The 18,697-nt window shown below is 34.7% G+C and overlaps 1 protein-coding gene across 1 annotated transcript in view; it reads left to right on the top strand.

The window, feature by feature from the left end:
• EGFLAM (EGF like, fibronectin type III and laminin G domains) overlaps window positions 1-18,697 on the top strand; it is a 1,039,379-nt gene that overhangs the window by 421,800 nt on the left and 598,882 nt on the right. The window lies entirely within an intron of this gene.

Genomic DNA, 18,697 nt, shown 5'->3' with positions numbered 1-18,697 from the left:
ACACATGTATGGGTAACTTCACATATCATCAGTTCACTTGCATCACATTTTGGGGAATTTGGAGAAGTTGTTGTCCTACACTCTATATTATCTATGTGTATCACATTTATTCATGCTCATGTGGACCAGTTCGTGGCTGAAAAGGGCACATAATGGTCAGTTCACTTCCCAGTTAACAAATGAATGAGTTATAGTTCAGCTACACTGTTATTAATTTCAGGAAATGTCATTTTTGAGATACCACCTGCATTATTATGCCCTTTTGATACTCTGAATAACAATACCCTTATAAGACTATGCATTATGCCCTTTCAATATTTTGTTTTTCATACACAGATAGCATTAGGAGTAGCAACACTTTATGTTGTTTATGTTCACTAAGTGATATTAAGAACAGTTTATGATCTGTAAGTTACTGATGGAAATTCATGTCTTCAAAAATCTGTCTTTCTTTTTTTCTATTTCTGAAAATGTTTCTGTGCTAGGGAAAGAGATCTAAAAGTAAGTTGTTCCACACCTGACAGCACTAATTGCCGAATCCCTGCAGAAGCATCACTAAATTGCCGAATCCCTAAAGAAGCATCAGATGATGCTGTAATTGGTAGGCCTTAGCCATAACATATAAACACATTATTTATACATCTACAATGTTTATGCTAATGCTTTTCCAGATGGTTCCACTGGCATGGAATTCCTTCAACAACTTATAAAACGGGACCAGTAATTTACTGTGCTTAGGTACAAACTTACCTTTGTAGTTCAGTAAACCAAAAATGTCTTAACTCCTTTAAAGGTGCTTTCAGAAGCTTCAGCTGTGAATCCCTGAGTTCCAACAAAAATAATTGCTGCAAGCCGACAGTTTGATACTGTGTTGGTACTATTTTCGTTTGGAAGACATTAATCAGGGTGTTCAACATCAGGGAGCTGAATTCAAGCAGATGGAATTTCATTCAGCTAGAACTTGAGCTGTGGGAAAGCTCTTAATGAATTGCTGTCATCTCAGCTGAAGGACAACTTCTTTTTTTATCGAGCATATGCCCAGGATACTCAGCGTTGTTCACTCTCAGACCACATTTTGCAATCATTAGAAAATGTCTTGTAAGTTATTGATGTATTCAAGCTCTGAGTTGCTAAAATGTAATAAATCATCAAAGTATATAATCACATTTACATTAGTAAAACATATTTTTTCATAATTCTTTTCTTTCATGGCTCGGAAAATAAAATGTACAGACATCACTCCAAATGTTAGTCTCTTTTACAAAAGCAAAACTTTGTGTATATTAAAAATTACATGCTTCATAGAATCACATTTCAACAGCAATGCTGTCAGCTTTTGTGAATACAGTTTCATCACTTATTATGGCTATTAACTATTCTGCTTGTGGTAATGGACTTAGTTCCATGTTAGTTTCTTCATTTTAATTTAATTTGTAAGTAGTGCACAGGTGGATTAGGCACCCCTCTTTATCATGTAAACAGTAGGCACAATTCATTCAGTATATTTCATAAAACTGATAATATTCCCTATTTTCTAATATTTACCAGTCCTATTCTTTATCTAGATGGCAAGGATCAGCTTGTTCGGAACTCTGATGAAGCATTCCAATTCATCAGAATGAAGGTTTTTATATAATGCACTGTCCTCAGTCCCTGGTGAAACAACTCATTGAGCATTTCCAGCTCTTCTTCTATTGACTTTAAGTCTTACACACTTTGACTCACTGGTTTTATCTCCTTCCAGTTTAATACATGTCTCTGTAATGATATTCTCCCACAGAAAACAGGATCATCTCCTTGGTCTACAACTAATGATTATTATCCCTTTCAGTTTTCATATCATACTGCTCTCATATCTTAGCAGTTATGGCAAGCTATGTCTTAATACATTCTAAACTTATCAGCTATAACTTGTAATGCTTCCTTAGAAAACTTTAACCAAAATATTTTCAGAGATATAAATGACACGAGTGCCCCTTTCATTCTCCACATTGATTATATTACCATTTATAGAAAAGTAGGCACAATCCCTTCTTGAAATGATTGGGAATTCAATTTTACTTTCAGAAACATATTCTACATTCTTTTCCTGAAAATGTTTACATTTACTATTTATTTTACATGGCTGTTTCATGTTCCAGTTTCCAATCCATATCATTTTATTTCTCTAAAGGTTCTCTCTTATGGAGAATTACTTTTATTGAGGCAACACTAAGCCTGCTGTCTTTATAGTCACTCACTTGAATTCCACTGTTACTGTTACAACAGGCCCTTTGTGCTGCCTCTTGTGTGCTATATCTATGTTTGCCATTTCCGTGCTCATTGCTATTTTAAATACTTTTGGAAATATTCAGTTTGATTCAGACAAAGGCTGTCACTGTCATGCCTCATTGTGATTACTACTAATGAATCCCTTAGAGCTTCATTGATATCTGTACCAGTTTCACAGTTCACTGCACACTGGCTCATCTCCGCTGCCTACTATGCAATATCCTTGGTCTCCTTGTCGTAATGATTAAAACATTTCCACTTTTATCAGTGTCTTGGTTGAGAATATCCCTTCAACTTTTCATTGATGTGTTTGCAATTGTTTCCTTTGATTTGTACAGCTGAAAGTTAAAAAGTAATTCATACATGGATGTACCCATTAGACTGAAAAATTGCCAACACATGCTAATCTTCTGCATTGTTGTTTGCCCCTCATAAAAATTCAATGTTCTCTATAACCCAGGCAACCCATGTAAAACCAGGGACCCAGACACTGGTGAGGGTAGGTAGGGGGGATGGGCTTGGATATCCAATCCTAACTCACCCATGGTGGGGAAAGAGAAGTGGCTAGCCCATTCACGTTAATGGCACCTATCGGTCGGTGATCACTGATGGTTGTGGTCATACAGCCTTCTGTTGTATAGCAATATGAACAACATTAAGTTGAGGGCAATAGTTATATGTGGAATCATACATATGCGAGCTATTATAAGTCCACAAACCACCTACTGGAAAGGGGTTACAAGGAAAGGGCCAGGAACATCTGAGGTACTGGCATATAGCCTGCTAATTCCAGACTCTCATCTTTTGCTGGAATGAATGGTCTGATTGGGCCCTGCAGACAGGAATAAATGGACAATAGGGCTCTTGTCTAGTTCAAACATGACTAGCTCTGGCACCTCAAAGGAACAAATGAGCTGATGGAGCACACAAAGCAGAACTACAGGTATACTCCTGTTAGGAATAAAAAAAATGTTTCAATATATGCTGAGTATGATTCCATAGATGGCTTTAGTCAAGTCTTCATAGCTGAATCATTGCAACATAAAGAACTACCTTACTTGACTATAGTTGCCACTTTTATCCTTGATGTGTTCTCTGTTGAGAGTGAATGATTGAGGATAGCAACCATACCATACCGGAACCACCATGCTTGTCTGGCAGAATTTACACAATCCATAAGCAGCGTAGTCAAATTGCATTATATTTTTCTGTACTTTAAAACATTAAGAAAGCTATGTAAGCTAGAGCTCTGAGCATGTCCAGAGTCGGTTGATTTGATATATATAGAGAGAGTACCACTCGCTCTCATTATAGCATTTCTTTACAGTTGTAAAGAGCATGAATCCTTCTTTGGGTAGCTATTTTTTAGGAAAAGGGGGTTGGAGCAGTGTGGTCCAAGAGTTGCTTGACTAAATGTTGAGAATATAACTGAGGCACTTGATGGCTGGGTTCATCAGATCCTCTAAGACTAAATTCATAAAGAACAAAAGAAGAATTTAACTATGTTTTCCTTAGTTAATCCTTCTTTGTCTCACTGAGACTGGTCATTGAAATTAACACTGTAATGGAGCTGTTGGTCATTCTGCTTCATCTTACTTGAGCTCTCCATGGTAGAATAATAAAAAGGACTCATGGATTACCTCTTCTTTGATACATTCCTACATTACTGCATCCCCATTGATAAAAATGACTCATGGATTCTCTCTTCTCTGATACATTCTTACATTACTGCATCCCCATTCCTAAAAAGGACTCACGGATTATCTCTTCTTTGATTCATTCTTACATTACTGCATGCTCATTGATAAAAAGGACTCACGGATTATCTCTTCTTTGATTCATTCTTACATTACTGCATGCTCATTGATAAAAAGGACTCACGGATTCTCTCTTCTTTGATACATTCTTACATTACTGCATGCCCATTGATGATGTTTATGTTCTTTGACCACATGAGGACGTCTGGGCTTTCAGCAGGCAAGCTGATTCTGTTTCAGAGGTAATCAGATCATGTTTACAGAATGTGGTTCATTAATGTTTTCATAAATGACATTGCAGAGAAAATGGAATAAACAGTATGTTTCTTTGCAAATGGCATGAACATCTAGATTTGACATGTGGGAGTGAGGACATTCGAAGGGAATTAACAAGACTGCAGAGGTGTAGCTTTTTATATGCATCTGCTAATAGCTGTTTGGGACATTTTCTCCTTTCTATTGTGTAATCATGAGGTTAGTATACAGGTGCAGAAGGAGTGTGGAGAGCAAAGCCTTCTACATGAGAAATGCATGGAGCTCGCCCCTGTTCAAAAACTATGTTTTGTCCAGTGCTGGTAGTGTTTCTGACATTATATTCTGAACCAGTTGTGACTGTTTCTTTTTCAACCAGTCATATCTGGATTGAACATAGGAGAAACATATGAAGCAGGCACTCTATGTGGGGATCAAGCCACCATAATCCCATCTCCTGCTTATTATAATCACCTCTGAAATTATTATTTAAGGAAAAAAGAAAATATTTTTTTTTCACAAAAACAAAGTGCTTATCTTTCTCATTCTTTCAGCAGCTTCAGAATGAAAATGCTGCATTTTCGAAATACAGTGCCAATATTTCTCCAGTTTCATCACTTACATTTGAAAGAAGAGTTGTTCAGTGTTTCAAAACTTAGATTTCATCAAAAAAAGTGCACTTTAAGAAAAAAAAAACAGAGTGCATCTTAAAAGCAAACAAAGAGGTTTGGTCTTAGGGGGTGGAGATAGTGCAGTTCATTTTCAGCTACTGCTGGTGTGTGCTGTGGTATAGTTATTGATCTGGAGGCAGCCTAGAGTTATATGTAAGTCTGTTTTGGTGGCTATAGAGGACACGGCTAAACAAAATGTATAAAAGTATTCAATCAGCATATTCATATTTGCACCACATGGAGAAGGACATTTGAATACATAATTGGATGTCAACCTGTCTAAAGAATATGTCATTGGGTTTCATATATTAAAATTGAAGTTTAACTGTCAACAGTGGAAAGGCTATTGTTACTGGTGGAATGACTCTTGTTACTAATATGTTCCAACATGTATGGGATAAAGCTCAAAAAGCAAGTTAAGAAAACAAAAAATTACAATCACTGTAAACAAATGGAGTAAAGCTTATCTGGAATTGATCCTCTATGGTCAATAGGTTAGTGCACTATAATTTTTTATGCAGTTGTAAGTAAATTGCTTCTTAAATATGCAATGATTTTGTTTTGTGGTTGATAAGTAAGTTTTGTTTTATATGTTTTAAATAGAGTGGATTTTTAAATAGTTGTATGTGTATATTCAGTATAATTCCACTGAAGTAGACAGATTACAACAGGCACACGTAAGAGTAGAATGCTTTACAGCAGTCAGTTAATGAAACTGCACCACAACCAAATGAAGTCAGACATGCAGGAAGAGTATTATTAACTTAGTAACTGAAATGTTTATGGAAAAGGATGAATGAACAGATGTCATTTGTGTGCTTCATGGAAATGGTTACAAGGTTAGATTAAACAAAGAAATTTTAGAATACCTTCTTTTAAGAATGAAGTAAAATATCAGTGGATAAAATGTTATATAAAGTAAAACTATTTGATTTGCTCCTTACTTCTTCCTTGTGACATTGATAATGACTAGGAGTCTTTACCATTAGACACTTGAAAGCTGGTTAAACAAGCAATAATGTCTAGTATGGTGGTGCATGTAAATTGCTGGTAAGTAAGTACCAAACTTACCAGCATAAAAAAGCCTCAGTGAAGAAATTATATGATAATGTGACAAATCCACAATGACATAAAATACAGATGAAATTAATTCAGAAACAAGTTTATTTTATTCTAAAATCTCCCAGTGCCTCAACCTTTCACCTTCAAAGCAATATAAGAGAATACAGTTTATCCATGAACCTGCATGAAACATTCAGATGACTTAAGAATAGTATGCATTAGAAATGCATCATAATCAAACAGTTCTGAATTAGAAAGTGAAATAACCCAAAACTGACAAAATTGCAGTAAAATGTCTTTTATTAGATCACAATAATTAGTTCAATTAAAATCCACATTTAAACCATTATTAAAAAGTGTTTTGTACTTAAAAATTAACAAGATATTCCAGTTTTAACAGAACAGTCACTACATTAACTAATATTCTTCTCTATGCATATTAGAAGCAGCTGAAAACGCTAGCAAAAAAAAAAGCCTTCTGTGATGGTAAAGCACACAGTGGGCGTTTACAATATTAGTTAAATCTTGATTTCTGACATTACATAGTTACTTTTAAAGACTTTAAATTTCATCTGCTTTTGCTACTTGTTTTCCCAGGAAAGAGGTACCATGACCATGGAAAGAACTGACAGTCTCATGGTAAGTCCTTCCTCCAGCCACAAAATGAAAAGGTAAGCAAACAGCCTTTGCCACCACAGCAGGCTAGCAGTTTGCCTCAGCCACAGATGATGACTCTGCGGTAGCCATTAGTTGAACCTCAGATCTTTTATCTTGGATCCCTCTGCTGCAGCACCTACAGCCACTATGGACCTGAGATTAGCCACATCCTCTGCAGCTGTTGGGCTCCCCTCAGTCCGCAAGGGAGAGATACTCTTGTTGGTCCTGGGACAGGGAATAGGAAAGGCTTTCCTGTTTTGTCAGAATGTTGAGCAATCCCTGGGTAAGCTGCTAATGACACTGCTGTCCCGATTTTTCCTGTCAAAAAGAAACAGAAAACTGAACATATATCTGTTCTTCTTCCTCCTCAGATTTCCTGGGTCTGACTCAAGTTTTAATTCAGGGTATTGATGCTTCTTATTAAATAGTTTTTGGTAAAAAAATGGATACTTCTTTTCCTGAAGGGAATGAACATTCTGAATCTGAACAGGAAGATGAAGGGACAGATAGCATGTTTAGTCCCATCCAGAGTCATCATCTGTGGCTGAGGCAAACTGCTAGCCTGCTGTGGTGGCAAAGGCTGTTTGCTTACCTTTTCATTTTGTGGCTGGAGGAAGGACTTACCATGAGACTGTCAGTTCTTTCCATGGTCATGGTACCTCTTTCCTGGGAAAACAAGTAGCAAAAGCAGATGAAATTTAAAGTCTTTAAAAGTAACTATGTAATGTCAGAAATCAAGATTTAACTAATATTCTCCTCAGATTTCTTGTCAAGACACAGGAGAGAGATCAGTTTCTCATTCTCCCTGTGTGTGGGGTGGTCTCTTTCTCTGACACTATTTCCAGAATGGCCCATTGTTTTCAGTGGGATAAAACTGAAGTTTCTCAGTCCCTAAGAAAATAATCTGAGCTGTTACAGAACCATCACCTATTCCTCCAGTTCTGTCAGCTTTGGTTGATGCATGTGTTATTGCCTGTAATTTTCCTGATAGTCAGCCCTGTGCCCCTAAAACACAAATAAGATGTATAAACCCCTCAGTCTTCTACGTTTTTGTACAAGCTTCTCAAACTTGACCCAGCAGCTAGGGCACTAGTTAATCCTACTGCTGTTAAACATTTAGTTAATCCCAATCCTACTCTTTCTGATAAGAATTTTGAATTGTCAGGCTCATATGTTAAAATATGTTCTGACTAATTGTGAAACTATGAGAACTGTTTTGTCTGAGTTCCTTCTTGCGAGGAAAAATATGCTTTAAATAATTTATTTGCCTCTATTGTACAAATCACTGCTAATTGTTTATAGTGTGTGTACGATTTAGTTGATAGTTCTTCCAGGGCTATGGTTATTGGCACGTTTTGAGGAGGTTTGCTTGGCTGCATTCCTGGAACCTCCCAGATGATGTTGAAAAATAAATTTTAAATTCTCCTTCAGGTAGAGATTAAGCTTTTGGTCTTTCTGCTGCAGAGTTTATCAAAAATTATGATGAGAAGGGGGATTCAAAGATAGCTACCATTCTGTAAGCACTGCTGAACTGCAGCTCTCTACTTAACCTGAGGAAATCTAAACCCTGAGTGGATACTACAAAGCTTTTAACATCAAATCGTCGATAAAATAACTTCAACTACACTTAACTATCCAGTACTAAGAAGAAAAAACGGACAAAAGGAATATATTTCACTGGATTACAACAGATTGGCTGGCTCTGCAGAGAGAAGTAAACAAAGGAACCGTGTGCTTTCTATACTGCAAGTCTTTGTGTTCTAATAAGATGTCAAAAGAGGAAAAAAACATGGATATAACCACTACTAAAACAAAACGTTCGGAATTACAGTCACCTGAAAAAGATGTGATTTCTAAAAGACAAAAAATTACTAAAATACAGGATCAACAGAAACCAGGGACTAAACCTAAATCTGAACAACCATTAAACATGGAAGATATCAGAAATGCTCTGCTACCCATACAAGAAGCTCTGAAAGAACTGACTTGTCAAATACAAACATTTGGAATCTCATGTACTCAGTTGCTGGAAAGAATGGATAAGACGGAAGCTCGAATTTCTGAAAATGAGGATAAATTAACTTTACTTGAAAAAAAAACTAATCTACATGATCTGGATATACAGGCTATGCAAAACAAGCTTACGGACTTAGAAGCAAGATCCAGGAGAAATAACATTATTATCAGAGGGATTCCAGAATCTATTCAGTATAATGAATTAATTCCATCCATATTACAAATATTTGCAGTGCTTCTAAATTACTCTGATGGGGTGAAACAAATTATTATTGAAAGAGCGCACAGAGCTTTGAGAGAGTCACAAGCATCTAACTTTCCTAGACCTGTATATGTTAAAATGCTTAACTATCAAGATGTAAGCAGAATACTTACTACTGTAAAACAAACTGGAGGCTATATCATGTGGAAAAATAATAAAATATCCCTGACACAGGATTTACCTATACAGGTAAGACAAGCTAGACAGTCTTTGTCTCCATACTGCAAATTTCTTATTGACAAACAAATTAAGTTTCAAATGAAATATCCTAATATGCTTATATTTACAATGGATGGGACTAAACATGCTATTTCCACCAAAAATGAGGCAAGAAATCTGTTTCTTAAGGTTTTCAAAGCTTTACCTGTATCAGAGACTTGAATTGAACTTTCGTTGAGACTGGCATGCTGCTGAGGTCGGATCCATTGTTTACTGTGCTTCGAGGACTGGGTAATCCTTTGTTTGCATTTGTAAAGCTTTAGGCCTCTTCCAGAGTAATAAAACTGTTTGTTTTTGCTTATCTTGATTACCTGTGTTCGTTTCCCATCGTTTTATGGCTTTTACGAAGTGTTTTCTATGAGGAGGAAAACAGGAAGTGCCTAAAATGCTGTCGTGGGTGCAGATTTCACTGTGACACTTCCGGGAGTCCGTCTGTTAAAGCGGTCCCCCGTCGTGAATATTTCACAGGGTTTCCAGGCTTGGGAAACCAAAGGGAACTGTTTTAAACATCTTTTTGCTCATTTAACATTAAAATAACACTGTTGTATGGTAAAGTAAGCACATAGGAATATTTTATTTACTTCCCTTATACATGTTTATGTAGAATTTTGTAGTTATATTATTTAGAGAGGGTGCAGGGATTTAGTAATGTTTGTATAAACATACTTGTCATTATAGTCCATAATGTACTGTGTAGAGGTGATAATTTATATTATATTAGTTAGTTAGTAGTTTGCTTTAGTACAAAATGATGATAGTGTGGGTTCATAACCAGAAATATCTGTACTTAGCTGTATACTTATTTTAACATAGGGTTATATTTTAGTATGTTTTTTTTTTTTTTTTTTTTTTTTTTTTTTTGTCTCTATGCATGCGGTTTATTTATAGATAGCTAATCCAAATACTAAAACTTCCTTTTTTCGATTGATTTTTTTATATGTGCTGTAATATTGTATTTTCAATTTGATTTGTTTAAATATAGTTAACCAAGGAGATGTAGATCATTGCAGTGCTTGTTAGGGAATGTTTAGTTTAGGCTTTGTCGTAGTTAAGTTAGATTATATAGGTCTTAACTGTGGAACATGTTTGTAATTTTATAATGTGATGTTTTCATATTTGTTTCTTTTCTTAAAATTTCTGTTATTCTATGTTATACAAGACCTATATATGTCCTGGTCCAGGGTTAGAGTGGGTAAGCACTGGTTTAGGACGGGATATATGGATTGCTTCCAGACCATGTATGGTTTTGAATATACTTTATTTTTTTTTCTTTAATGTTTTCTCTCCAAAACCTTCATTGTACAGCCAACCTTGGAAATGTGGGAATTAGACTCATGGAACGTTAAAGGGCTCCAGAGCTTAAAGAAGAGGAAATTATTGTTACATGTATTGTTGCAGGCTAAGGTGTGGTTTGTTTTACTGCAAGAAATGCATTTAATGAATGATCAATGGGTTGATATAAAAAAAAAGAAGTGGATCAGAGAAGTAGTAGCATCGGAAGGTAAGTCAAATAGTGCTGGGGTAACTATAATTATTAAAGATCAATATAAGGAGAAAATTTTAGACTCTAATACAGATAAAGATGGGCAATGGTGCTACGTTATTCTGGCATCTACCCTATTTGATAAACCTATTTTACTTTTAAATATTTATGCACCCTGTAATGATCAACAAATATTCATAACATCACTGTACTCAGTTTTAACACAATTTGATAGATAATATGTAATTGTTGGAGGTGATTGGAATGCTTACCAAAATCCAAAGTTGGATAGATCTTGTCCACACAAAGCATTTAATAAGCATGCTGTATTAGCACTGAATGATATTAAAGAAGACTTTCAACTATATGACCCTTTTCACTATTTGAACAATGTTAATAGTACAAATAATTTTACATTTTATTCCCCATGTCATAAAATGTGGTCCAGAATAGATTTCTTCCTGATTTCAAGAACATTGATTAATTTAGAACCTATAGTTATTATACATGCATGGTATTTTTCAGATCACTCGAAAATTTCGCTGAGTTTTGCTAAGGAGATAAAGGATACCTTGCGACAAAGAGGTTATAATTGGTCTCTTAACCCAAATTTGCTGAATAAGGAAGAAATAATACAGGAAATTGCAAAGTACCTTAAAGACTTACTGGCTGGTCTAAAGAAACAACAATATGCCCCAGATATTGAATGGGCAACAGTTAAAACACAAATAAGAGGGATCCTTTTGCAAAAAGCCTCTTATTATAAAAAAATACTAAATAAAGATATTCAAAACTTAGAAACGAAAATTACATTATTGGATCAAGAACTGATTCGGAATTTTAATGAACAAACAGAGAAAGGACTATTTAAATGTCAAAAGGTTCTCTTCTTAATACAAAATAGTAGATTAACATTCCAAGAATATAAGACGTTAGCGAGGTACGCTAATCATGTTCAAACACCATCGAGAGCGTTGGCTAGGATCATTAATCAATCGAAAACAACAGTACAAATTTCGGAAATACAATTTAATAATAAAATATATTCTAAAACAGAGGATATCATTAATATTTTTGAGAAAATATATACAAAAATTTATGATGGGCAAAAGGATATGTCCTCGCATAGAATTTATGAACAATTTTTACAATCAATTAAGTTTCCAAAAATAGGAGAGGATATTCAAAATGATTTAGTTAAACCGATATCTGAAGAAGAAATAGTATATATAATCCAACATATGACATCACACAAATCACTAGGTCCTGATGGGTTGACAGTGGAGTTTTATAAAAGGTTTGCAGATATTTTTGGTAAGATACTTTCAGTTGTATTTAACTATATAATTAGGAATACTATTAATGATCCTCAGCTTAACGCTTCAAAAACTATTTTTATACATAAAGCCAATTCAGATCCCAAAAACCCTGATAATTATAGACCAATATCATTAATAAATGTAGACATGAAAATTCTAACATCTAATATAGCATGTAGACTGAAGAAAATCATGACTCATATAATATCCAAAGAACAGGCTGGATTTATGGCAGGTAGGCAAACCACTGACAATACACTTACATTACATACTATGATAACGCATGCTAAACAAAATAATCTTAATGTCTATGCCCTTATAATTGATGCACAGAAGGCCTTTGACAGGGTCGATACAAATTTTTTGTTTGATCTTTTACCTTATTTTAATATATCCCATGAATTTGTTCAAATGTTGCAAATATTATATAGTAATCCCTATACTACACACTGTACATTAATAGAAGCTTCTCCAAAAGAATACAGATTAAGACTGGAACATGCCAGGGCTGCCCTTTGTCCCCTTTATTATTTAATCTCTATCTTGAACCCCTGTTCTTATATATTAAGCAGAACATTTGAGAGAAGTAGCTTTGTTAGAACAGCTTCTCAGGGATAGAGGTTACAAGAATAACTTGATAAGAGACTGTAAACAGAAGGTATTAGGTATACCGTCTAACACATACATTCCTAAACAAAGTTTACATCGATATCCATTTAATAACAACAGAAAACATGACATGAAAACATGACAATTCAGGTACTACTCCTTTCCTGCTGAAATACACGAGTGATGTTTTCAACATTCAGAAATTGGTTAAGAAAAATTGGAACATTCTAAATATGGATCCAGACACCACACAGATAGTTGGTAACCATCCGACCTTCAGTTACAGAAACTGTAGTAACCTCAAACAGATCCTATGTATAGATAAACATAATCTTGTTAGTAATGACATGACTCCAATTGAAAGAGGAACATTTCCTTGTGGGAAATGCCATATGTGCCCCCACATTTCAAAGAAACAAACCTTTGAACACCCCCATGGTTTATATGTGTTTCATCCAAATCATTTTTATAACTGCAACAGCACAAATTTGGTATACCTGGCCACATGTGAATGCTGTTCAGCGTTCTATGTGGGCCTCACAAAAAGGAGACTTAGGGACAGACTATATAACCATCTCTATGACATTAGGAAGAGAAATGATCAAAATGCACTTGCAAAACACATCATTGAACATAATTCTCACTACTTTACATTCAAAGTGTTACAAGTAATGAGAGATAATGTCAGAGGAGGAGATAGTACTAACAACTTAGCATGCATGGAGTTAAAATGGATACTTTTACTGAAGGCACAAGCTGACCCTGGGATAAACCAGTTTTTATCCATAAAACCTATTTTGAATAATAGACCCTTATAATGAGGTAATTGAGCTTGAGACTACCCCATTTCAGGAATAACTTGTAATTGACCCTCTGTGTCATACATTACAAGGTTCGTCATTATTATGTTTATACTGATGCAGTTTACACCGCTAAATTCATTCACTCATCTAGAGAGTTTATTTCAGTGATAGCAGATACTTTTACCCATGTATGATATAGTTTCTCATTGGTTTCCCTGTTTTTTGGTTTTTTGAATGTTTTTCTTTTCTTTTTTGAGTTTTGATCTGTAATAGCTGGGTATGCTCCTTATAATATATTTTATTTGGCTTCATGCCTACAGTATGTATGCTTCTTAAGATCCTTAAAAAATTTAGATCATTCCAAGAGAGGTTTTAAACATGTTTCCTGAAACAATAGACAAGGAACATGATACATTTAGAGAATTGGTATGGTGTCCTCATAACAGAGACGCTATTTTGAAAAGAACACTTTACTTTCTAATAATGTGCTAAAACTTGGTATGATGTTGCTAAGAGATTTTTTGTCTCATTCCTTCCACCCCCCCCCCTTTCTCCAGTACAATATGTATGGTTTCAGGTATGGATACTTTATAATTATAACCATAGTCATGTTTATATTTTTATAGTAGAGGCTATGAAGTACAATCGTTAGACGCCCCAGTTAGGGACGATGTTCTTAAGCTTATGTTTATATCCATGTTTATTCTATGGTAAATTAAATAATCTGCATTTCAGCAGGCTAGAAATTTAGCTTAGACATTAGTTTTTACGATGATTTTAGTTTTGTTCTTACTATGCACAAATGATTTAGCAAGATGTTTCATCTTGTCGCATTATGTTTTTTATATTGTTCAAGCATTATTTTTGTATATATTTGTATTCTTGTATTGTTCTCGTGTATGGCTTGTCGTTTGTTGTGCCAACGAGAGTAGATTCCCGCTGGCTGTTATTTGCTATGCAGACTAGATATGTAGATTTTGCAACTGTTTACGCTAGGGATAAGAACGAATTTTAACTATAGTTCAATTTAATGATCTAATAATGTTGTTAAAAATGGTTAAAATGGTATGTGTTCACGCATCATTTACTATACAGCGTTTGGATAACGATTGCTAGACATACTGTCTTATGCTTTCTTAATATATGGTTGTAGATGGTTCAGCTTTTTCATAAAAGCAAGAAACATTTTGTGCATTAGGATTTTTAGGGTTTAAATTTTGTAAGTGCTTTAATTTTAATTGTAACCTTGGATACCACACTAATTGATTAATTGTCCAGTTGAGTTAACAATCCCGCCAAAATGAATTCACTGCATATAAATAAGCATTAACTGTATTTGAAACTTGTTTATCTGAGGAAGCATAGCTTGGCTATGCGAAAGCGCTCATCCACTGTCTTTTATCACATTAAATATTTATATTTTTGTTACAAACGGAGGTTCTTTTTATTCGTGGTGACTCCTTCTGGTTCCTGATTTTGATTAAGCAGAACATCTATCATAATGTCCCAATAATTTATGGAACCAAAATATTAATGGCAGCTTTTGCTGATGATCTTAACATTTATTGTGCATCTCCAATATCAGACACTGAAAAATCATTGAAGGCTGTTAATGATTTTTCAGAAGTCTCTAACTACAAAATTAACTTGAAAAAAAACAATATCTTTCCTTTAAGGACACCTAAACCTTTTTCGTTATTGCCTTTGGTTGGGCAGGTAACATTTAAAGAAAATATTAAATACTTGGGTATTGAGTTTTCTACAGATAATAAAGACTTCTACAATAATAACATTAAAACAATTTGGGACCAAATAATTTCTGATTTTGGGAGGTGGAAAAATTTACGACTGCCAGTACTAGCAAACGTTTCAATTGTTAAAATGAATGTGTTACCATGATTACTATATATTTTTATGTCAGCCCAATTAATACTTTCGAAGACATTTTTTAAACAAATCCATAAAGAACTGGCTAAATTCATTTGGGAATAAAAAAAAAACAGGATATCTTATGATAAATTAATGACCCCAAAAAATAGAGGAGGACTGGAGTTGCCTAATTTTGAATTGTATTATCTAATCGTGAACTCTAATAGAATTCTAAGAATTGCCAACTAAGATATAACTAGTACTAAGTGGACACCAACTTGGGTGATTTTGAATTATAAATATATTTTAAAGTTAAATATTAATCCTAAAGCAATATCATTTTTAGGTAAAGATACTTTGAAAATATATGGGATTATTGAACACATTAAAACAGACATATTATCTATACAAGATTTATTTCAATCTTTGGATCTGATTCAGCATATGATGGTTTTTCAACCCTTTCATAGGAATCCTAATTTAAAATTGAATAATCAATTAATTGATCTTAAAAAGTTTCCATTAATAGTTAATTTAACTTTGATTGATATATATAAATATCTTGACCGGTCAGCCAATCAAATAAGACAAGAATTTAACCTACCTAAAAATTATCTTGTTATTTTGAGACAAATTAGAGAACTTGCTATAAGCTACTTTACAAATTTTAAACCTGAAGATGAGAATGTGAATAAATGCTCTGATTTGTGGCAAGCTCTCCAACAGGATATTAAATATATAACAACAACAAATAAATTAATTAAATAATTTAAATTTCATGATACAATTTTGTTATCAAACTATTGAGAAGAGAAAATTTTAGTGACAGACAAAAGTAATATGTTAAAAGCAATTGACTTGACTATCAAATCTACTTCTCTTCAAAAATTGATATATACCCAGATGATGATATGGAATAATTGCATTATGCAAGCCTTACCCTGCAGAAATTTAAATCCAAAAACTCTCCAACCTGTCCATATTGTAAAAATCAACCTGCTGATCTTCTTCATATGTTCTGGAGCTGTAAATGCATATACAAGCTTTGGAATTCCCTTAAGATTCAACTTCAGAAGATGGGTTGCCAAAGTACAACATTGTCATGGAAATTTACGATTTTACATATTCCCCCGAAAGAACTCCCAAGATCACAAAGTACTATATATATATATATTAATATTTTTTTATTAATGAAGCTCTATAGCCACTAATTGGTTAGACCCATCTAAAACATCTTGGGAGAACTTTAGAGTTTTGGCAACAAGGCATATATTAGCTCATAAATTACTTTTAAGTCTGCATAATAAAAATATTAATAACCTAAAAATTTGGGAACAGATATTTAATATTATATTAGCCTAATACTTTTAACTTGAAGGTATTCACATTTATTTATATGTTTGGAGAGAACTTTGTATTCAAACTGTATATTACTGGAAATGTTATTAATTACTTTTTGTTTTTCCTCTATTCTTAATGTTTTACATGGAAGCATTCTTGTAAATATTGTATATTTGTTTGGTGTGATGGTTAGTGATATTAGTTAGTAGTTTTTTGCTTTTTTTTTTTCTAAAAATTTTGTTCTTGTTTTTAATTGTGTATGAAAATAATATAACAATAAAGATTTATTATGGAAAAAAAAATTATGATGAGAAGGGTGAGTTGATTCAGGGAATCTCTAAGATTTATCAGCCCTCCTTTTCCAAACGTTCTAATAGATTCTCTAACCCCAAACCCCACATGCAGTTTTGGCAAAAACTAATTAAACAATCCCAACAAAATGCAGGTAAACAGATGTCTAAGAGAAATGGCAAGGGGGATCCAAAAATAATTCAGGAACTCCCCCAAATCACAGACAGGCCGACAAGTCAAAATGACAATTTAAGGAATCTTGCTCCCCCTAACCCACAACACACACACACACACACACACACACACACACACACACACACACACACACACACACACACACACACACACACCCACACACACACACACACACACACACACACACACACACACACACCCACACACCCATACACACACACACACACACACACGCGCGCGCGCGCGCACATATTGGCAACCTCTTTTCCTTTCCAGAAAGTCTGCATCTCTACTTTTCTCTGACAACTGATAGTTTCAGACTAATGGGTTCTGAAGATCATTTATCAAGGTTACAGATGGCAGTGGGAGAAAATTCCTCCCTTCAAGAGATAATCCCTCATCCCAAACTAATGTTTTTTATTGACCCATGTCCTTCATCATATGGTGTCCAACCAGTTCCTCCTTTCCAGGTGGAAAAGGTTTTATTCATGAATGTTTTATTACCAAAGAAAGAAAATGCTTGGAGACCAGTTCTGTATCTTTTTTTCCTAAACCTGTTTGTGATAGTGCCCAAGTTCAAAATGCTGTCACTTCACAACCTGTTACCTCTTTTTCCTCATTCATGTTTCCTGGTAGCACTAAATTTAAAAGATGCTTATCATCACATCCCTATTCATCTATACTTCTGGCATTGCTTAAGGGTTTTTGTATCTGGATCACATTATCACTTCACGGCCTTACCCTTTGGAATATTCACTGCACTATGAGTTTTCAAAAAAGTGTCTAGCTCCAGTTGTAGCTCATTTCAGGCTACAGGGTATCCACATTTTCCATATTTAGATAGCTTGCTTATCTTTGTCTTTTTCAAACTGCCAGGACTTTCTTACTTAGGTGAGAGTTCTCTTATACAATCTGGGATTGCAAGAAACCATTCAAAAGTCTTTTCTGACTCATTCACACAGGATTGTGTACCTGGGGTGTCAGCTACACAACTCAGTTAAGAGTGATTTTCTTCCCCAGAAAAAAGTAGATATATATCTAGATGTACTGTATTTCTAAGGTTTTCCACTCGGACTTCAGTCACTGGAAGGGAATACCTCAGGATTATGGTACTCATGGCATCTATGATTCTCATGATACTGCTGGCAGAACCCAACATAAGAAAGATACATTGATACCTGAAGTCTCTTTCATCCCTGCACCAACATCCTTTGACCTTGCAAATCCCAGTGCTGAGAGGTTTCATTGGGGAAATCATTTGGTAGAGACAGTAAATATCCTTAAATCCAGGTTCCCCCTTCTCTCTCTCTCTCTGTGTTCCAAAGCAGTCAGTCACCACATATGCCTCAGACTTTGCCTGGGGATCTGTTTGAAGAGGGATAAAAGTACGAGATGGGTGGGACACTAAGAACATACACAAGCACATAAATATAAAAGAGATGCTTGCCCTGATCAAGGCACGCAAATCTCTGAATCATCTTTGGTCACCTGAACCTCTTCAGGTTGTTATAATACCACAGTCATGTAGTACATCAACAAGCAAGGGGGAACCCAGTCGTAATGGGTTATAGCTTAACAGAACAATCTCGCTGCACAGACATCAGAGCAGCATTGTGTGGC

This window comes from Protopterus annectens, chromosome 1.part0 (genome assembly GCF_019279795.1).
Source record: "Protopterus annectens isolate FY-2018-M chromosome 1.part0, PAN1.0, whole genome shotgun sequence".
Taxonomy (NCBI): Eukaryota; Metazoa; Chordata; order Ceratodontiformes; family Protopteridae; genus Protopterus; species Protopterus annectens.
The sequence above is the reverse complement of the archived record's forward strand: the minus strand, read 5'-3'. Positions and strand labels throughout refer to the sequence as shown.